At 38.6% G+C, this 23,312-nt stretch overlaps 1 long non-coding RNA gene across 1 annotated transcript in view; it reads right to left on the reverse strand.

Moving 5' to 3' along the window:
* Positions 1–19,595, reverse strand: part of LOC148223148 (uncharacterized) — a 130,080-nt gene extending 110,485 nt beyond the window's left edge. The window contains exon 1 of the long non-coding RNA XR_015804772.1: positions 19,375–19,595. This is a non-coding gene — a long non-coding RNA (uncharacterized LOC148223148). The remainder of the gene's footprint in view (positions 1–19,374) is intronic.
* Positions 19,596–23,312: the final 3,717 nt, after the last annotated feature.

Genomic DNA, 23,312 nt, shown 5'->3' on the forward strand with positions numbered 1-23,312 from the left:
TTTGCTATTCAGTATTCCTGAAATTTTCAAAAGCACTAACGTCAATCTGTTCCAACACAATAAAGCGCTCCCAGTCCCCAAGTCAGTTATGAAGACATGTAGTCATTAAAATAAAGTGCTCCAGACAGTAACCCCAGCTCCAGCTGGGGAGGTCTGAGGTTATGAATTCTGATCTGTCAGCAATAAACAGGCACTCAGATATTCACACATAAGAACAATTCTCACTGCTATCAGTGTGAAGCATATTGTGGGCAAAGGGCAACGTTTAACTTTTTTTTTTTTTTGCAACTTTTCACAGTCAGTATCATGCCTCTGAACTGTTGGACACTTCATCAAACAGAAACTTCAGCTTAAGCAGCGTCCTTAGGAGACACTGAAGTTTTAGAATGGGAAAGAGCAATGCCGTCTGATGTAATCTTTGAGATACTTTGAAACCATAAGTACCAAAAGAGTATTTTTTCCTCCTTTTATCATTCTCCATCACAGCTACTGCTGTTGCCATGAAAAAACCTTTTCTTTTTTTTGTCCTCTTTTTTCTTTGGTAGCAGAACACTCTTTATGAGTCAGCACAAGTTTATTGCTTTTATGACTCAAGAATCTTTCAGACAGGCCCTTAAATTAGGTTGGGTCTTCACTCATGCCAGTCAGGGAGAATTCATTAATTTCATTGTCTGCAGGCTGGTGAAAAACAAGTCTTCATTCCCCACTATTTTTTTTTTCCCCATCAACATTTTGGTAAAGACCATTTGAAAAGTTGCACTTAACTTCCAAAGAAGTGGCAGTCAGTCCCATTAACATCACTGGTTTTATTTGTATTTCTGCATCTTTCTCCATGTCTTTGAAAACTGATAGCGAACTTAATGCTGCAAAAAAATGTTTGCTCTCTTACCATAAATGTGATAATGTCTCCTACCCAATAGGTAGAATTTTAAAGCTGAGATAAACAGATATAACACCCACAGGACACATGATCTTGAAGTACATAGCAGTAACAAATACCAATATAAGTAGAAAAGAAAAAAAGCAAAAATCTTCAGTAGAGGCATGTCCTGCTGTTGCCCACTACACCTGAAAGGTGTGAGTTACATCTCAATAGACAGCAAAACCATTTTCCCCATGAAGTTCAATGCACTAGTGAGGGAACACATGTGGGACCTCCAGAAATACATACAATTTAAATTTAAACACACAGGGACAACACAAACCAACGTAAGCTCTTTGTTATTCATCGCCCAATAAAACCACCCAAAACAGTCAAGAGTACAAAGGCAGAGCAGAGACAAGAGGCACAGCTGTTCACAAGATACTCTTTGCTTTCCTAACATTATTTAATACAAAAATAACGCTGAAATATATGTTTTTTAAAAATCCCCAGCTCTCTGTATTCCTTCTAGCTAATTTGACATTAAAAAAACAACATAATTTGGGTTTAAGCAGTGCAAAAGGGAAGAGTGGGTGATAAGAACATTTACTGGAGAAGGTTACTGAATGATTAATGATTAAACTTCAAAGAGCAAATAGAGAAGGGTCTTGCCCTGTGTCCTTCAGGATGGTATAAACCTCTATAATAACCATGTGCACTCATTTAATTTCTAAGCTACAGAGTCTTCATTATTTCACTTCCTCTGCATACAGAAGGTATTCTGTACCACTAATTATTATTCTCTGTGTTCTTCTAGGTTATTATATCCTTTTCTAGAGTGAGGTGAGCAGGCTTGTAGAATATATTGAAATGTCAGATCCTCAGAACCATATGGAGCTGTATAGAGATGCTTCATCTCTTTCAGTATTTCCTGACACCTTCACTTTCCTGCCTGCCAACTAAGACCAAGCTAACATTTACAGGAAACTACAGATAAGCTTATAATTCTCTTTCGATAATGGCATATTTAGAACTACCATGATACTATATGAAGGTTTTCTTGTTTGCTTTCCCCTGTGTGCATGGCTTTTTATTGATCAATATTGAATTGCAGCTGCTCTTGCTTGGCACTGTGAGATGGTAGAACAATGGTCTATGCCATCCTCAGTTTTGATATTTTCCATCATCAGAAAACTTCCCATTAATCTCTTTTCCATCAAGCAGAAATATATTAAATAGCAATCATTACAAAAATAGATAATTTCTTCTGACTGCTTTCTAACTTTAGAGTAGCTCTCCATTTCAGAGAATGGAGCTCCTTTTGTCCTGTGACAGGTTAGTTTATTTTAAAATCATTGGCAAGATCCTTGTCACACCCTTCAGTGTATTTCAGGGACCAAAAATGCAGCTGGTGCAGAGCAGAGCTAGGGAATTAATGAAGAGATATAAATGCTTACAACACTATAGTGGGGGTAAAAATACCCTAGGATCATGTTAAAATATGAGATTATTAAAATTAAAATTAAGTATACCTTCTTATTGAAAAAATCTTGTAAAAGTGATTACTTAATCTGAAAGAAGCTGTGCTGAAAATTGAAATATGATTTAGACTAGAAATAGAGTGCAATATTCTTAAATGTCGAAGGAAATCAATCATTCAAACAAATAACCAGCAGCAGTGGATTCTATAAAAGTATCTTTCCATTAAAATTATTTCTTGCAAGTTCTATGTTTTCTATGATGAAGAAAATTAGATTAGTCTGTTCTAATGGTCTTTTATGAGTTGAAGTTAGAGTCTACTTAATGATGTGCTGCTTTATTAATTCCTTTTTTGGTCCAGTTCCTGGGAAATGTACTAACAATCTACTTTTGTACCAGTGCAGCCTGGAAATCTTACACAGATACTAGTTAATTCAAAATAGCAGTTAATAGTTTTCTCTGTCTAATCTCAGCTGAACAAATGTGCTCTCTTAATAAGCATTCCCACTGAGGTATTTACAAACACTGTGCCACTCTGTTACAGACTGTTCTTATGTGAAAACTTGGGCTTAAAATATTTGTTACCAAATCTCCTCCTTCATCCTTTGTCCAGATAACCTGTACAGCTGACATAGAGAGGCAAAGCTAGTAGCTGGCCACTTCCAGATTTAAATTTCAAGCTAAAGTGCCACATCCATTCCTTATCCATCCAGAGATCCTCTGATGGATATGGAATACAACAGCTGCTTAAAGGAGCAATAGATGTCTGCTCTCATCTCCTTGAGTGATGCTGATATAATGCCTTTATTCTCAAATTGCTACGAGGATCTCCCATGTGGCCAAGGCAGCCAGCACAGGCAATGAGAGGGTTTACTGCTTTCAGCCTCACGATTATACAATTATCTCTGTCTGATATACTGTTACAGAGTCATCTGAACTGACAGCCATAAGTCTGTTCAATGCTCTATCAATTTGTGCAATATTTCTTCCTGTAATCAAATGTCATATTTCTGATCCAGCTAACTTGGGCTTATTCTGAGACCACTGGCTCCAGCTTTTCCATGAGCCATGTGATCTCTGCATCCAGAGAGAGATTGTCCTTGCTCTGAGCTCCACAAAAAAAAGAGCAAATGTATTTATTTGAAGGCATTGGCTACATTTTCCCCCTGAATTCCTTAAATATGTGCCCAAGCACATCTGAAGCGACGCCTGTAATCTGTAGTTTGCTGCCTACACTGCTGACAGTGTAGAGATCCCATAACACCGTGTGAGAGGTGTGCTGATCACGGCAGACCTGGTTATCTTACATTTCCAGAGACGTGCAGCAGACTCACAGGCATGCACACCACTCAGCAGCTCATTAACCAGCAGCCTGCTGCTCTCCTGCCTTTGCCATTCCACACTGTCAGGAGCTGTGCTTACACCAGAGCTCTCAGTGAAGTTGTTCCTAGGAATGGCACAAACACCTGTCTGGCTGCTTTCCTGACTGTACAGTGTGCTCATTGACAAGAGCCCACACAGAGCTCTCCGGATAAATTGATGTCATTTGCCTCAAAACAACAACAACAACAAAAAGTTGTGCATGGAAAAGAACATTAAGAGATCCCTCTCACCAGTTGACTTGGAGTTCAGCACGATCACTCCAAAAGAAGGAAACAAAACACGGAGGGGCCTTTCCAATGTTTCCTAAGGCATGTGCTTTTCTTCTTTTTTTCCCAAACAAGAAGTATTAATACTTATATTTAGGGAAAAAAGCAAGCAGTCCAAGACCTAGGGTAAACTTAGTTAAGCAGAGTGACCAGAAAATTTGCTTCTAAATTGGGCAATAATGAATGTGTACCTATCATAACCTAGCTTTGAAAAACAGGAAAGTTACCTGCTGGATGTTTGGGGGAGCACTGTTTGGGACTTGCTTCTGCAGGCTGCAACTTGGGAAGAACAAAATGAGGAGTAGAAGGCTTTGCCAGGAATGTATGGGGGCAATAAAAATAGGACTACAAAGCAAACACTCATGCAAAAAGAGGAGAGGGTGAGTAAATGTGATTTGCTTGACACTTAGTTATGATATAAGGATTTAGCTTGTTGTGTTTATGGAAAACATTGCTCTCCATGAGGACTTTTTGTTAATGAAGTGTAGGTACAATGCTGAACTGAATTCTGAACTGAAGAGACATCAATAGTTAGCTCCAATTGAATGCAAGGAACAAGACCAGACAAGAGCACAGAATAGGGGTCTCTTATTAAAATTTATCTGCTAAATTTCTTTTGGACATCTTATATTTTGGCATTTCCAGCTATAATCTGCTATAATTAACTATTCTTTAAATAGTTATTTAAGAAAAAAGCCAAAACATCTGTTTCCATAGAAAGCATCCAGAAAAGTCCTTGTCCTTACATTTTGAGAATGCTCATACTGTGGGGTTCTATATCAGGGTACTACTAACCCAAGAGCTCTGGAAAAACCCTGCATTGTGGTGGGAATGAAAAATCACAGAATGATGAGTTTATCAGCCACAATGCAGGACCTTCCTGAGAATGTAGGTCTGCTCCCAAACAACAGCACAGGGGCCAGAAAATTTACTTTTAGGTAAACAGCTATCCCACATGGAACAGCTGACCTGCTCTTAACTCTTCCACTCTCAACATTCTGATAAATTCTCAAGGAAAATTCCAACATGCCCAGTTCATTTGTATGCATTAGACATTGTGCCACGGTCTGATTTGCAGGAATTAGTCTCCCTGTGGAAAGCCTCTGGTGTATCATGTATTTCGAGAGAGAAGATGTAGGATGTGGTGGGATGATGAAACGGTTGAGAAGGTGTAGGAATTTCACTGTGAAAACTATTATTGATGAAGCAATGTGACAGGGAGCCATATCCAACCTGTTGGTTTTTTTTTAAACAGCATCCATCTATTTTGCACACTTGATTATATTTAAGTTAGGGGGGAAAAAAGTATCTTCTAATTAGAGATGGAAGAAAAGTGATGATTATCTTTCCTTACTAAATCCACCGCTGGATATATGAAAATATTTCAGCAGGTGACAGCTCATTTGTTAAATGTGGCACAGACAGGATGGTATCCAAAGGCAATCAATTATTTCACTCTGAAAAATTTTTAATGTATTATTTTTAGGACATCTGTGCTCAGAAATCTTAATTTAAGTCAAAAGTCTGTCATTTCAGATACTGCAAAGTAGTAAAAAAAAAAAAAAAAACAACAAAAAAAAACAGAACAAAACAAATAAAAACCTTTAGGATTCTTGTAGGCTATGTAAGCTTTTAGACTTTTGATGGAAAACACTGGATTAAGTCTCAGAATAAATGGACAGAACTGTTAGCCCTTATTCTAATTCAGTCAATGGATTATGCTTTTTCTTTCACAATTAGTATCTGATTATTCTTCTAAGACATTTTAATCTCTTCCTTTCACTTCTTAGTTTATGTCATTGGCAGCTTTATCATTCTGTGCCTGCTGGTGTAATAAGAATTCACACTATCTTTGGATGCTCCATGTTGAATTAACAACATTTCCAATGTACTCCTGCAGGAAACACCAACAAAGTATCACAATCTGACTACCCAGCTAATTGTTTCCTTCTCATTTGTACTTTTCACTAGTGACCAAAGCACTTTTTGGACTGTTTATCTTGTATTTCCTATAAATAAATGAGTAGCCTCAGTATTTTTTTTCCTCTTTAGTCAGTAACAATGAGACACAAAGCTCATCAGATAATCCTGTGTATCCACAAAATCTGCTCCAAAAATCCTGAGAGCCATTTCCAAGCTTGTGCATTGCAATTCTGTTCTCCTTGCAGGAAAACTTCTCCTCAACTCTAAATTCTTATAATCATTCCACAGTTACATATGGACATGCAGAGCACATGAAAAAGAGCATCTGCTTTTTCTAAGATTGCATCTATAGCACCTCTGAGATTTTTAGTGATAGCTAGATGCACTTTCCAGTCTGAAGTCCAGCCACCACAAATCTCGGTTATGGGGGAAGTGAGGGAAGGACTTTAAGCACTTCCTCACACTGGTTATTATTGTGTGGAGAGTGCAAATTCCATGTTAAGAGAAGGAGCCACAAAGTGATGCAGCTGAGGGCAGGAGAAATTCACCTGCTTCCCAGCTCTGGAGGGAATATCACCTTCATCCTGTCTCATATGTTGTGCCAGATTAGCTAATTTAGTTTCCCACTGCCCTGCTTTTGGGAGATGGAAGAGACCACACAAATTTAATATGGATTGCTGAAAGAGAACATTTATTTTTTGACAAGTTGCTCAAAAGATTGCCATTCTAAGTGTTCTAAGTGGAAATTTTAAACTAATAATTTAGACTGTCCTGAATACTATTGTCCAAAATGTGAATTTAAGGGTGTATTTGGAACACACCTCTACAAAGGACATCAGTTTGTTCTGGCACTGATGAGAAGGAAACAAGAGCCTTGATTTCCCTTGGTGGCATCCCAAAGTGTGAATGTACTGCCCCTGAATGTCCTGGGAGGTCCCTTTGTAATCAAGCTCTGCAGCACCTTTTGAGGTGATTATCATTGGTAAATATTGGCCAGGTAATATCTGGCAAGGCAGTTGCCTGATTTTAACATGGTACACCAAACTCAGCATAGACATGGACTACATATTTTCTTGAGACAGTGTTAAGCAAGCAAAAGAATACCAAATAGAAATATTTTTGTTTTGAAGAGTTTAAGCTCATTGCTGGGTAATGTGATGCAGCCATGTCGTGGCACACATACTTCAAAAAAACCTCAAATCCCTCAAAAAGGCAGAGATTGCAGAGCATCCCAAATTATCATCCCATGACTCTTGGTGCAGTGTGTTATAACAGAATGTGCAGTTTAGGCAGCAGAATGCTATTTTCAGCAGGCTTGATCAAAAGTCATGAAGTTTCATTTCAACACGAAACATCATCTGTCATTTCAAGAAAGAGAATGAATGATAATCTTTGTTTAAAAACTGCCAAGGAATGATTCAACACTCATCAACTCCCTCCATTCTCATTAGCAAAATCTAAATAACCAATTTAGCAACCTTTCACTTTTCCTTTTTAGATGATGGTGTGTTACCAAACTCATTTCATAGAGAATAATTGGTAATAATACTCCCCTTCTTTCTGTGAAATCCTGAGATGTTTCATGAAATAATTTCCATTTCATCTGGAACATTTTCTCTTCTGCAGTACCTGTGAATCAACCCAATTGTCTGCCTTTTTGAGAAATCATTACTCTCTAGTGCAAACCATCTCTTAGATGCTTTCATTACTTCTGAAAGCCTTACCTCCTGATGGATGGAGTGTAATTGAGCACAGATGCTATTTGCCATGAATAGGCAATCCAAACTTCCAAATAATTGCACAGTGTTGAGTTCCTCCAAGTGCACAAATAAGTCTCTCATTGTTTTTAATTTTTATCCACTGGACTTGAAAATTGCAGCTGATGCTTTAAGTTTTAGCTTTCATATTTTCCAGATTCTGTACTGCATTAGTATATAACTCTGAATTTCACATAAAGTGTTAGCAAGTTCTCTTCACAGTTCAGTCAGACAAAACAATCCTTTTGCAGCCCAAGAACCAAGGACATCATTACAGCTTCAGGCCCAAAAACTGCAAACAACAGCAAATTGAGGAGAGCAAACTGGGAGGATGGGACTTCATAACCTGGAGCTGTAATTGGACAATTAACCCCAATATGTACACGGACCAAAACTGACAAAAGTGTGAAAACTCGTGATCCATTGTCCATCTTGGGTGTAGCCTTGGCCAGGCTCTTGTACTGCCCAAGGTGTGCCCTTTGAAAGCCTTTTAATAAATACCCACTTTATTCCTTTAACATTGTCTAGCCTCTGTTCTAAGTAACCTTCTCTAGGAATCACATGAAAACATTGCCTGAATTAGAAAAGCAGAGGAAGCTCTGAATGCACTGGAACTGCAAAGACACAATGGTCTGGATCTTACCTGCTTTGAAAAGCCTCCTGCAGAATTCCTTGGGGTTTGGAATGGGCTTTCTGTGAGGTACAGAAACAAGATCCACATTGTGTACACTTGGCATGAGTTGTCTAAACAGGAATTAATTAAAACTTTGACATTTTAGAGTAGTAGTTGGTATTTAAACAGAAATATTTCCAGAGATCATTGCACTTGATACTGAAGAATGCAATTACTGACATCAGAAATTTGTCATTTCCATTGTGGGGATTAGTGTTCTCACAGCAATGCACTGAGTATCACCAGTACTAAAGGGCAAAGGAAAAATCAAACCACATTAAAAAAAAAACATAAATAGCAAATACCTTCAAAAATATTACCTTTTATGGACATTCAGTAACTTAAATATACTTATTCTAAGTTTATCTGAAACAACAAGAAATCAAATATGGAAGGAAACAAGTCTGAGGGCAGGATTCTTCTTGGCATTTCAGAATTCAGTTTTTTCTTCTCCTAGAGAACAGAAAGTGCTCTCTGATGAATTTGCATCCCACCAGAAATTTCCTGCATTTTTCAGTTGAGGTAGGAGCCTCAAAGAACTTACTGTTTAGGTTTCCAGCTCTGCTGTTTTGAGCATTCTTATGAGGAATTACTTGTGGAAAATACATCTTTCATTGAAGTCAATGGATTTATGCAGATATTATACAACACTTTCACAAGTGAAGCATGCCCTGCAAGGCCATTGGTGGGATATAGATGTGGTAACTAAAAAATTGCCTCAGAAATATTCAGTTTCTGACATCCACACATCTTGGCTTTTGCTACAAATCTTTAAAATAAATAATGTTAAAGCACTAAATTCATTAATTAATTCCTTTCTACTAGACACTGGAGTGTGAAATCAAATAGAAAACCAGGACCAGCTAATTGACTAATACTTGTTAAAATATTGTTGCTAATCTACTGGGTTTTTTCTTTAACTTGAGTGTGTCAGAAGAATTTCAGATGGACTAGGAATACTCATCCCGGGGTTACAAATTTCATTGAACTGACCATTTGAATCTGCAATTAAAAAGCCTCTGCACAAACCCAAACAATATTGAGTGTTTCTTTTTCAAGTTTCAGGTTTCCCCCTCTGTGAGCTGGGATACAAGTCCCAGCACTGAGCTGCTCTTGCTGTCCCTTGCTCACAGAATCACAGTCAAGCCACACTGGCACCTTGTATGTGCCTCCCCTAGGAAAAATCACACAGGAAAAAAAAATAAAATTACATGGCATGAGTAAATGATGCTTGTCTATTCAGAATAAGAGTTTTTAGATTTTTTTTTTTGCCTTTGCTCTTTCTCTTTTGAAAAAGGAAAGAAGAAAAATGTAACTGGCAAGGCTGTCTATAAATCACTTTAAAGAAGGATGGCAACATTTGGAATACATATGCTTTTCAGTTTTAATGTATTCTGCATATTTTACATACAGGCAAATAACTTTTTTTAACAATATTAGATGCAAAAGTAGACTTCTGTAAACTTCTGAAACGACAATTTTTATCACATTTTAAAGAAGCCACGTGATGAGTGAAAGAAAATTACTAAACAATGAAATAATGTTACTTTATCGGGTAAGAAATATAACTGTTTTATTAACTCTGCTTCTGTCTCCCCACAAACTCAACACCTGCTCTTACATTCTACTTTAGATCATTTTTGCCACCCTCCCCCTTATCCTTTTTCATGTGACAAACATTTGACAGTATGTGACCGTCCTCTAGCTATCAGTCAAAAGTCTTGTTCCTCTGGAGACTGACAGCACGTCACATCACTGGAAAGCAATCTGTCTGGTCAGTCAAGTATTTCCTCAGGGATTTTTGCAGGAAATCCTATCAGAACCATGCATGCAAAACTGTCTGTTAATGTAGGCAGTTATTCATGTTTGGAGAAAAAAAAAAAACGACAAAAGCTCAATTACTGAATGCTGCAGTATTGTGCAATAACCTTTTAACAAGGCACATTTATCATCCAACAGTTTAATATTTAGATATGGTGGTGAGCACATTTCTGAATGGAGATTTATTTCATTCCAAGTTCATCTCCAAACATTGCACTTGGATTTCTACACTTTGATAAATCTCTTAGATCTGACTTTATCCCAAACTGAGACTTGGATTTCCATACTTCGATAAATCTGAATGTTAGGTCTGACTTTATCCCAACTGAGTTTAAGCATGACTGATAAGTCACAATTCAGGAGCCCTGGTTCCCCCTTATCAGAGTACCAAAGGCAACAGAGATGCTTAGAGGGTTCAGGCATCTCTGGAAGTACCTATTGTTCTTTAAAACACCTTGAAATTAACCTGAGTTAATTGTGACCAGTTGATTGTGGCCTCTTAGCAATCACATGTATCTCAGCACCAGCATAAAGGTAATTTCCAAATGCTCCTATGTGAAGTGCCAATCTTTTATTGCCACAAGATGTACATACTGTCACATTTTTTGGAAGCATTTTTTGCTGTTTGCTGGGCCACAAGCTCTTGGGGTCAGATTTTTAAAAGCTGAGATACATGTTTGAGTTTTAAGACTTCCTTATCTTCCTGTAACACTTTCTTTAGCAACAGAAGGTAAGAGCTCAGGCACCTCTTTGCATCTGTAAACAGAATTAGAAGTGCTGCAGAGGCCTTAAAGCAGAATGATTAACAGCAACACTGTAAGCACTGAATGAACTTAAGATTTGCACCCACATAGCAAGAACAGCTCAAAGGAATGAAAATGCAGAAGCATAATAGAATGGGCCCTGGTTCCTAATGTGTGCTTCTGTCACAGGAGAGTTAACATCTAATCAGTTATTTAAATTAAAATGTCTCAGCATCAAATATAACTAAATGCCTCAAGCAAGGGTATTTAGCCAGAAAATGCTAAAATACACATCAAAGAATATTTCAAGCTAAAGGGTATGAACTCAAGGCCCTAAAGGTGAAAAAAAGCTCTGAGCATTTTAGGTTTCAAAGCTGAAACACACAGAGGAGTTGCTGCATGCCAGATGCTAAAGTGGTGTAAGGTTGGCTCTTGCCTGCAGCACAGGGATGATGGATACAGGCACAGAAGCTTCAGCTGCTGTGTGATTAGGCTACACATGGAAAGCAATAGGTGGATGAATTGTGAAGAATTTTTAAATTCAGGACGGACTCACTGATTAAGTCATGTCTTCCCTCTGGTAAACATGACACCCCAAAAGAAAAAAAAAAAACAAAAACACCACAACTTTAGCAAAATTACAAAACCACTAGGAATTTTCAATCTCAGTTTCTTACAAAGCACACATTCAAGAACTCCTCTAAAGAAGGGCTGAGGGTATAACATGATTATCAGGAGTCATATATGGAGAATGAGGTCTAGCTAAAACACCTGAAGTCAGAATTGTTTATTACCTCAGAGGAAACTGATTGAGATAAGCAGTCCAGAAAAAAAACAACTTTGTTTTATCTGTGCAGATTTACTGCATACCAGCAAGCTAGGGTAGAGAAGTGAAGTGAGTGCTGTAAGGAAAAGGCTGTATTATCACTAGGCTGTCATTAACCTCTGGGATTTTTTTATACAACCATGGAAAACAAGCCTATCCAGGCTGTTGCAGTGAGGACTGACAATGCTCTCAGCCAGAAGTGATGCTGAATATCTGCCATCATAAAAGGTGGTACAGGGAAAACCAAAGGCATGTAGGACTCAGTCTCAAAAAACAGTGAGTGCTCCTTTGGGACTAAAGCACAGTTAGGCTACAGGACCAAGGAAGAGATGAAACTTATTTCCATAAATGACAAGCTTATGGCATCTGAATGAATCTCAATCATGTGGAGCACAGTTTGGCATATATAAATCTGGAAAAAGCATCAATCTTGTCTCATTCATCCTGTGTAGCTGGGAGAGTTTTGTAGCATAATGTGAAAAATAGCAAAAAAATGGGTATGTTTTCACCTCTCTATCTTCTTTTCTGCCTAAAAGGCAGCAGCATGTGCTGTGAGCTCCTGGGGCGAGGGCAGGAGCTCCAGAGCAGAGCTGTGACACCAACAGGGGCTGTGGGGCACTGCAGTCATCTTTAACTCCAGACAAGATGGGTTATCTGCACTTCAGCCCCGTGGCTTTGTGTGTGTGAAAGCCAAGCTGACAAGTGTACAGGACTGGAGAAAGCAGCATGTCCAGAGTTAGATATGGCAGTGTTTAATCCTAGTGACCCTCTGCTCTCGTGAATGCCTGAATTTTGCCACGAGATAGACTCTGCATGTCTCTGTTAGTGGCAGCTGCAGTTCCTGGGGCTTAGAAGGACACAGAAAGGACTTGAAAACCAACCAATCTCCAACAGAGAGCTCAGACAAATCTTTCTTAAACATGCTCTTCTGGAGGCTCAGCCTCAGACTCTAAAGCTCTCCTGAAATAATGATGGAACAAAATATTATCAAACATCCCTGTTCCATCCAGATCCTACATTTTTTAAGAGTGAGGTGAATAAATAGTTAAAAACAGTCTGGACAAGCCAATTCTTCTTTTAGATCATGTCTAACTCCATGAGCTCTGACCTTCGCCAGTTTTGAGAGGAAAGGATGACAAGAACTCATTCAGATTTAATCTTAAGCCAAGGTGGTGAGAGAATTGTAAAATAAGCTTTTCAAAATCAGTTTGTGTATATCACTCCAAAGAAAGAGTTAAGCCAAAAGAACCTGACGTGCATCAGCTGTTTCATGAGCTTTGTGCTCTCTCCAGCAGACCGTGTGTCATTCTGGGGGAAAGTGGATCCTTGTTATTCAAAGAGTATTACACTAATGTTTGAACTCTAAGGAAACGTCAGGACACAGCTTGCTTATGAAGTGACATGGAGTTCAAGAGTCCCTTACTTTTACTAATGATGTTCTGAAGGAAGTCAGGAGGATTTCAGCCTTCTTGCAACACCAGACACTGGGAGAAGCTACAGAACTGAGAGACCCAGAGAGTAAAAGGCAATGTAAAAGAAAGCAACTCTTGCCATCTGAAATTAAAAAAAGAAAAATCTTCATGAATATATTTTTCTTCACAGACTAGGAATAAGACAGGGGTCAACAGGGAGTCAGCCAGTTGCCCAAAAAGATAAGGGATAGAGCTGCTTTCTTCCCTGTCTCTTGTTTCCTGTCTGTTCTGTGGAACTTTCCCTTCATCCTCTTTGTTGTATGATTAATATAAAGCTGCATGTTTCCTGCAGTAACTAAGTAGATTAGTTTCTTGTGAACAGAACAGCTGCTTTAAAAAGGCCCTGTATCACCCCTGAAAACAGGAGTTAGGCACCTAAGTAACTTCCTAATCTCTGTTGAAAATTTCACCCTTAGCATACCACACGCTTCTCTTCCCCATCTGCAGACTGCAGATAAGAGCTTTTGAATGTGGCTGCTGCTGTCATCTTGAGAATAAGAGAGGTAAGGGGGAAAAAAACACCCTCAGCAGCAGTGAGCACTCAAGCTGCTATAATGGCAGTGCTGCACTGATAGCATCCTCTTTGGTGCACTGTGGAGAAATGTTACTGCTCATCTTATCAGCTCGAGTACACTGATTCTCACCAATGCAGCCTGACCTCCTGCAGCTTGTCTGAACCTCATGGAAACCTATATACCAAATCATACAAATTAACTGCAGCACATTCCTGCTCCTATCAGGCTTCCTGTACGCCGCTGAAAATGAGAATTTACTTAAATGGAAAAACAGGCAACCCTACATTCTACAGGATCCTCTATAAGACAGTCTAAGAGAGAGCTGAGATCTAAGTTCAGTTCCCTGCTAAGCAGAGCTGATGTTGAGTGCTGTGTTTACCTTTCAAACTGCCTCTGCCCATGCAAAGGAAAACAAAAGCAGCAGGCTCAAATGTTATGCTGAACCTGAAAGTAAGAGTTTCTTTCATGTACTGAATGAAACACTAAGTCAGCTCGAATTTGGGATAAACTACTGTAAAGGTCTAGTATCATTTAAGACTTGTGAGCATTTTCTAATTAGTTGTGGTTATTTCAAACTATGCTGAAAGATTTATTTTGTCTGCTGCTAGTGAAAGCTGAACCTCAGAGGCTTGGAAGTCTCAATACCTGAATTATGAGGTGAGCCTTGTGGTCTTGTGTTGATACACAAGTAAAACATTTTATTGTGGAATCTGAAAATACACTTGGCTTTATAAATTTAAAATTGGATTCCTTAATCCTTTATTGTTAAAACCAAAATAATTTAAAGTGCCGTTTTCTTTTAAATTAAATTTTTAATGGGCTTTGAGCTTTTGCAGCAAGAAAAATAAAAGTTCCATGATGTTTCATGTCTAACACTGGACCTACTGGATAAGAGCCCCCCACTGGAATGGGAGAATTTGGCACCTGCCCCTTGCTCTCAATTTCACACCACCTCAGCTAAAAGTTGGATCCCTAAGTCATCTAGTCTGTGCCGTGCCAACGAGGAAACCCCTGTTTATGAGGGAAAGCAGATTTTTGGGATATTTATCTGAAATATAAGTGACCAGCAGATGGATGACCCCATCATCCATGTCATCCCCTCAGATTTTGCCCCTTCATCTTGCTTTGGAGAAGACAACTCCGTTGCCTACACAGCACTTTCCTTACGAGTTTTTGCAGCTCCCATGAGGGCACCAGCTGCAGCAAGCACCAAGCTCCGGGTACTTCTGAAACTGTTTGCATCGCTGGTCAGCCACACCACTTGTGACAACACCAAGTGTTGTGATGATGGCACAGAACTCAAGCCCTGCAGGGAAGCAGTGCTGCCCCATCCTAATCAGTCAAATCCAGAGGCAGCAAGGCTCTCAGCAGCTGAAGGGCACCATCACTCCAGCCTGAAAGACAGCAAAGGGATAATGCTGGGCTGATGGGCAGTTGTTAACGAGCAGAGCAAGCAGAAATGCAGGGAGGCACTCAGCTTGAAGCTGCAGGAGCAGAGCAGCAGCTGCACTAATGGGAGTTTGCTCATTCCCTCTTTCTAAACAAGGAAACGGAGACAGTAGCTTAGACCTGATCTTGTAAGCTCAAACTTTCGAAAGACAGCAGAGGCAAAGGGATAATGCTGGGCTGATGGGCAGTTCTTAATGAGCAGAGCAAGCAGAAATGCAGGGAGCCACTCAACTCCAAGCTGCAGGAGCAGAGCAGCAGCTGCACTAATGGGAGTTTGCTCATTCCCTGTTTCTAAGCAAGGAAACGGAGACAGTAGTTTGGACTTGGATCTTGTAAGCTCAAACTTCCATGCTGAGCAAACCACACGTATCAAGAGTTAAACTTGAGTAGTTCTGGAATTTTAAAACTCGGGTGTTGAACACCAGTGATGCAAATCACACGAGAATGGCTCATCTGGGTGAGCACACGCTTGCTACCTTCATTTCCCCGTAGATTAACATTTCCACTCCCTGAAATTCAGCCAGGAATCAGAATTTATGCCCCAGTGCCATTCCCTGGAGACAATCTGCCCAAGTCCACTCATGCCGGCTTTGGCTGAGACAAAGTTCATTTTGTTCACAGTAGACAGTGTGGGGCTGGGGCTTGGCTTTGTACTGGAAATGGTGAACAAAATCAAGCCTATCCCAGCCCAAACCAGCCCAGATTAGTTAAATGACATAAATATGGATCCAGGAGTAATACCTACCTGGGAATGAGAGGAAGCCCCACTGTTCAGACAGGGTATTCCCCTCTTTTACTGCAGGAGAATACAAATGGTCATTTAATTTGTAAAGCCTCCCTGTATCCTAGTGACACTGAAGTTTGCACAGCTGGCAATTTTTATTTTTTTTAAAGCCATTACAAGAGGCATTTTGAAAGTTTGGGAAACTCTGAACAGTATTAAAGACTAAATACTAATTATAACAAGTATCATTCAAACAACTTATAGGACTCTGAGGTACTAATGAATTCTGTTAAGAGCAATAATCAGGTTACAAATTAAACTACTGGATTATATATTAGGCAAGCTTGAGTTTGTTGAAGATTCCTGTGTAATGAGGTTATTTTTGCCTCTTGATAAAATAAATCTAATTTTGCATGTTTATTGTGACATCTTATTAAGCAGCTTTATAGGAAGAACATTAGAGACGCATTTTGGAACTCCTCAATGTCCAAGCTAATTTTAAAAAGAACATCAAGTGCTCCTTTATAACATTATTATTTTTAAACCATTTGTTACCAAAAAATATATTAAAAAATAAAAGGGCAGAAAAGAGAAGTGGTAGTTTATGTTTCATCTACAGAAAATTTATACATATTCATATTCATTTTAAGCCTTAAAGCCTGAATTCTTTATTTTTTGTATATATACTCTAAAGTCCGTAAGTCTTTAATATTAGCAAGTCACAAAAATATTCACAGTTTTTCCTTTTGCTTGTGTGTCTGGCAGAGCTACCCAGAGAGGCTGTTAAACTATTTTGGGACACTTTGATTTAAACAGAAATGAAAACAGTAAGTGAAAATAAGGACTGTGAACACTGGTATGAGATGGCTCAGAAGAAGGAAGGAGAAAGGAAAACAAACTTTCTGTGTAAACACCAGGTAGGGACAATCCATGTGCTGCTGTTGAACAAAACAAATGAAGCCTGAAAAGCAAAAAGATGTAGTTTTTAAGCTAGTAGTAAACACACAATATGATTTGTTAAACTTGCATTACTTGAAGTAAAAACAAAGCAAAAATGGGGGGAAAACGCCAAACAACAAAACTCCACCCCCAAAAAACCAAACCCAAACACTTCCTCCCTACCAAAACCCCAATTTCTATCCAACAATTAAAAATTGTAAAAATCTAATCTAAGTGTACAATCAACACAGAAATAATGTTCTATTCTTAACGTGGTTTTCTCTATTTCCCTTCTTAGATTTAGTGTCCAGGTATCATATGAAATATATAATTTATTTTCTGACTCCAAGTTAAAAAAACTCAATTTGTCATGTATCAAATAACAAACAGGAATGTTGCCCTCACTATCCACTTATGATTCTTCATGATTTGTGTCACAGATGGTATAAACCTCTATATCTGCAAGAGGAGCTATAAAAAGTTCCTTGTTAAGTAAACAATAAGAAAAGGTCAATCTGTTTGAGTAACTCAGAATAAGAGATATGCTTTTGCATTGTAGGCATTGATTAGTCACTTGAAGTGTTAGGAGTTTTTCCAGTGTTTATCCCATAGGAAAAAAAAACAGTGCTCCATTTGCAATTTTCCAATTTTCCATAAAGGATCTTCCTTAATAAAGCAAGTTTCCAGCAGTTGTCATGTCTAGAGCACTAGCTTTCCATTTTTACCTTTTATTAACTGAAGTTTAATACAAAGGAATGCGCTATTCTTTTTTCAGTTTAAAATTTATGGATATGAAATGCTGGGTTTACTGCTCAGAAAATGAACACATTAAAATACAGATAGTGGCATGAGCATAAAACCACATAATTCTGCACACTCCCTGATATTCTTTTGTCAAACGAGCTTCAGAGCTTACCTAAAAGCAAAAAGACTAAATGAGATATGACCAAAAGGTTAATTCGTGAAAAATGATACGTAATCTACTATAAATACAACTGTATATGCAGATTTAAGTTATTTGAGCATCCAAACCAGAAAAAATGAATTTGTTTTCTAGCAGCAGAATGTACGTATTGACATGCAGAACTCAAGCCTTGGGTTGATTTTCTTTGTTCCCACTGGCTGTAACAGCAGGCAAATTTTCTTGTAGCCCCCACAGAATGTCACCTCGTATCTAAAATCAAACGCCACTCAAAGTTTTCAGTGGCAAGACTTAATACTAAAGCATTAATGATAACTGTAGCTGTGCAAATACCAAAAGATTAGGTGCTGGTTTTTTAATTACTCATTTTTACACGTCCCTATAGAACACATCTAAAGAACTGTTAAGCCCTCTCAGAAGAATGTGCCTGTGGATCAGAGGGCTCCCCCAGGCACAGCAGCCCTGGCTCCCTTTCTTCAGGAGAGGCAGCTCCGTGCTCAGAGGTGCGGGGAGCATGGCCAAGCCTGCCACCTTCAGAGCTGGGATGCACCAGGATGTGTTCAGAGATAATTCTTCCACAGCTCGGGGTCATTTCCTTCTCATTTCCATCCTAGCCACCTCCCTTAAAATGCAGCTGAGCAGCTCTGCTGCACACCACGGCCAAAGGGAAGCATCACTCTACCCCCCACTTTCCCCAGCCTTTCTGATAGAGTGAAGGAATTGCTTGACATTTGTATTTCAGCTCAGACTCATTAAAACAGAGAGAGTGACTGTGGACAGCTGCTGGAAACAAAGGTTGATCCTTCATCACTGGCATTTGTCCTGGCAAACCCTCTGCACCAAAGATAAACCACAGATCAAGACACTTTAATTCCTCTCCCCCTTCCTGGGGAGCAGTCACCCAACACTCACAAACTTCACAAGCTGGATTCTTTATCTTGGATGTCTATTATGAGCTTTTGTTATTTTTTTGCATTTACAAAGCATTTTGCAAGGTGCAAAACTATCGCCTATAAAGTAGGCGAAGCCTCGGGAAAGCCAATCTCCATCATTTCTCCAGTATATCCTTCCACATGAACCTTGAACATTTCTCAGAATCCCTAACCTGCCCTGGCAATGCAATGGCAAGAGGACATTTATCCTGAAACATTCTCCTGAGGAGCAGAGGAAAAAAAAGATGTGCTTCAAGTGACAATCAACAGAGCTGCAGAGCTCCCTGTTCCTTGTCATTTCTGCAGTCAGATCCTTGAGGGGTTTCTTTTTCCGTACAATTTGATTTATTCATTCTATTTCTGTGTGACATGTTTCTACAAGCCTCATTACACAGCTATGGAGAAAATACTGCAGATGAATTTTTGTTATCTGAAAAATGAGAATGCTTCCCATGCTAAATGGTTCAAGGTTTGTTAGGTAGGGAAGTCATTATGTAAAAAGAACTCTCTTGCAAGAAACTCCAGCTTTTTGACACCAGACTCTTGAACTTCTACAGCTAATGAAGGATTCTACATAATGGTACCAGGTCTGCACATTCTTTTGGTAAAATATAAATAAGCAAGAAAAAGACATGTAAGGAATTTTTCCTTAAAATAGAAATATATAAAAGTAATTGAATTATTTTACCTTTTTGAGCTTCTTATATTTTTTCTTCCTCAAAGGATTGCCTTAAAATTAAATCTTTAATGCTGACTGAAGTAAGGATGATTACAGTTTTATAATCCAGAGTGCTCTTGTAGATCTGTTTTGAAGTGCTTCTGAAGGCCACACCCCAGGTGAAGTTGGCACTATAGGACTTAGATGCCCACATGTTATTTCATAGGCACATTCCCAGATCCTTGCAGCCAGTCTTTGTGTCTGAGGAAATGAATAAAATTAATTTCTACTTTTTGACTAATTCTGAATGGCAAGCTGAGCATACAAAGCACCACACAAATCTGTTTGCACTCACACAGGCACAGAGATCTGCTTCTATCCCTGTTCTGTACATCTGTACACACACCTGAATACCTGCCTCAAGCCTATTAACTATTGGCCATTTCAACCCAATCCCTGCTTTGTAACAGAAATGGATTTAAATTTTCTTTCCAGGAGCAAAACTAGAAAAACCTCTCAAACTTGCAAATGTTCCTCCCTGCTGATCCTTGAGCTGGAGTCATCAGTACCAAGGGAGAAGGAGGACTCAGCCCTGCTCTTGCTTTTTCTTCCATGTTACACCTGCTGCTTATTTGGAGAAGTCCTGGAGATTTCAGGGTCTACTCAGCTTTATTGTATTGCTTCCTGTGTTAACAGAGACAAGTGTTTTATTTAAATAAATGTGCACATGGAAGTTTATCTGAGGACTCCATACATTATTCTGTTATATATGCACATACCAGTTTCATTAGAACTTACATTCATACTGCAACAGGCTGTTATTGGTTTTATTCTGCCTTTGCTTAGTGAGTAGATGTTCTATAAAAATGTTCTTTTTTCACATTCTGCAGATATGACCTTGGTTGTGTTTAATAACTGAGATCTTGCAGGTTAAGAAAAGCCTTTCATTTCAAAACACCATGTGAAACCTCCTTACCTACAAGGAGAAAATGTTCTACATTCCTGCATGATAAAAATAACTTCACATCTGTGCTTTGTGAAGCATTAGTAGAGCTGAAGTGTTCAGTGCTCCCCTCAACCTTTCTGAACCAGAGGGAATGAAAGAGAGAGATACCCAGAAAGCCAAAGCAGCACAGAAATCTGTGCTAGAAATCTGTCCCCAGGACTGCAGGCTTTGCTGCAAACAGCACGGCAGTCAGCAGTGTGGGCAGCCAAAAGGGCAAGCAAGGTCACTCAAGAAGCTGCCACCACATGGCAGAGACCAAAAAACTGCTAGAAAAATACAGGAATTGTAGCAAGCACATTTAAATAAGACAGAGGTCACGGTGTACACTGCTACAAAGCACCAGGACTGCCACTCCATCTGGGCTTAGTTTACTCACTACCTAAGGAATTCAAGGGATTGCTGCATTTGCTTCCTTGGAAGATGGAACAGAAGCTGCTCATTCGTCTGAATGTTAAAGAGTTGAGTTTTAGTTCACACTGCTACACGTGGCCAGCAGGCCACGATCTTAGCCACCACAGTAAAAAAAACCAAAACAGTTATTTCTCATGTCATCTTTATCTTGCTCATAAAAGCAGTGCCTCCTTTGGGAGTGACCAGTATTTGGGAGAAAATGAACACATGGATCCCCTAGAGAGAAGTGGTATCATGTGAGATGTGCTGACAAAGTTCTTTGTTTTCAGTCCTGTTCATGCTCCTCAGACAAGAGTAAAGGCCACGTGTATGAGGTGTTTGTCTTCCATGGCACAAATCCAGCAGTACCAAGAGAACTGGGAACTCTCCCAGTCACAAGAGATGAATGTAGGCAATTCAGCAGATGTGCTTCCCAAAGAACTGTGTATTTCCCTGTTTTTCTTAGAGAATTCTACCTTAAAAGTCCCATGGAACTCCATGAGCAAAGACCTGCTCCTTACTGATGCTGCACAGAGAACAGCAGTGCATCAGTGGCTTATCCATCTTAGATGCCTTATTAAATGTTTGAGACTGGAGCTGTAATTAACTTGTTAAAAATGTGGGTTTATTGGATAAAAGAGATGATTTGAAAGCTCTGTGTGATTGATTCTACTGAGTCAGTAATTGTGTTCATTACTCCCTTTTTGTGTAGAATCTTAAATTCGCTTCCTTACTTGAAAATTACTTTTCCTGGAATTCATTCAGACAGCAGGTCCTCACCTACCTATGAGGACAGAGTAACTGAACAGAGCAGTGGTTGTGAGACCACATTAACTAAACAAAAAGATATTTCTAAGCTCTAAGTTGGTAAATGAGAGCTGTCTGATTTGAGATCAACACTTTTTTTCCTGAGCAGATGGTAATGCCAAAATCCTTTCTAATTTTATATTTTTTTTAATGTTCAAATAACTTCGGAGTCATCATTGGAGAGAGATCACAAAAATGGACAAAAGGCTGCAACAAGAACTTATTTTAATACTGAGGCTCATGACCATCACACTTTTAATCAGTCTTTTCATGACCACTAATAATCAAGTACTAATTGTCTAGATTTTTGTTAATGGAACAGGTGTGCAATAGTATAATCATATATTACCTGAAGCATTTGCTTGCTTTTCTTTCTCAATCATTGCCAGACACACTGAGCTGACAGCTGCTGATAAACCCATCTGTCAGTTTGAATTAATCAAATTTTCACACAGATAACTGAAGGCTTCCATACCACAAGACGAATCAAAAGAATTTTCAAAACAGAAAACTAGATTATTTTCTGTAATTCCAGTGAATAATTTCAATTATGCAGCACTTTTAAAATTTTGATATTGTATCCTGAAAATAATGTCATCTTTTCTCTATTTACCAAGCATGCATATTTCCTTCAATTAATTTATCCAGTTTAATATACTGATATTATATTACCTATGTATACTTCAATTAATATACATAGTTTTACTTTGCTGGTTACTGACATCAGTTCAGTGTAAGAGACACGTTTCAGAAAGACTTGGTTGTAAATGTAACATCATGGTTTTAGTTTAGTGACACCAAATAAAAAGAGAGAGCCAGGAATAAACTGGTTTTTTCCCCAATTTTTTGCATTTTTTCCTTTAAACTCAGAACCTGGAAAAAGAATTAAAATACCTTTCATTCATAGCATTAAAAAAAAATCTCCTCTTTCTCATGTCACTCAAAAGATACAATTTTTGCTTTGCACTTTGTATCTACTTCAAAGTGCTTTCTATCTGACAAATATTTCAGACAAGTCTAGCTTGTGATTTCTGATCTTGCAATTTGAAATACTTAATTCAAATACTCACAAAACTCTGTCTGCAAAGAAGAAAGAATCACTGGAAATGCAAGAGCAGAGATTAAAATTTTTATACAGTTTAGATACATTTTCAGATACTGGCCTACCAAGTGGTATTCGTATAACAAACGTTCTACCAGTTCTGAGATGCAATTTCTTTGCAACAGACCTGGAAGGTGAAGTTATTTTTATAAGCTGCAGCAGTTGAGCTGATATGGGGAATCCTTCTGGAGTGGCACTATTAAATCAGGACACAACTGGGAGACTACTGTGCCTTATTTTTTATCTCAAAATATCTCACTGTATAGCTCACTGTTTGAGAAGTAGCTCAGAAACTTTTTCTGCCTCTGAAAAGTGATCTTCCTTACTGTTTCCTTACACTTAGATTCATTTAAGCTAATAACAGAAAAGCCAAATAATCTACTGAAGACAAATAATTTGGGCCTTTAGCATTTAGTGCTATTATGTTTTCTTGAGATGCATTGTAAAATCCTACAAGAGATTTTATTGCACCCATTCCATTACAATCTGGGTGAATTTTGAAGCCTAATTTTGACAATAAACCAGAACAGAATGCATGCCGACTGGCAGAAATAACACATTTAGTTTCATGTAAAAGCTTTGTTCAGATATTACTTTTCTGTATGAGCAGATATGGTGTATTGTGGTTGTACAGCTACACAAAATCAGGGTCTGCTGCTTCAA

The sequence above is a fragment of the Sturnus vulgaris genome, chromosome 7 (assembly GCF_052056855.1).
Source record: "Sturnus vulgaris isolate bStuVul1 chromosome 7, bStuVul1.hap1, whole genome shotgun sequence".
In the NCBI taxonomy this organism is placed as follows: domain Eukaryota; kingdom Metazoa; phylum Chordata; class Aves; order Passeriformes; family Sturnidae; genus Sturnus; species Sturnus vulgaris.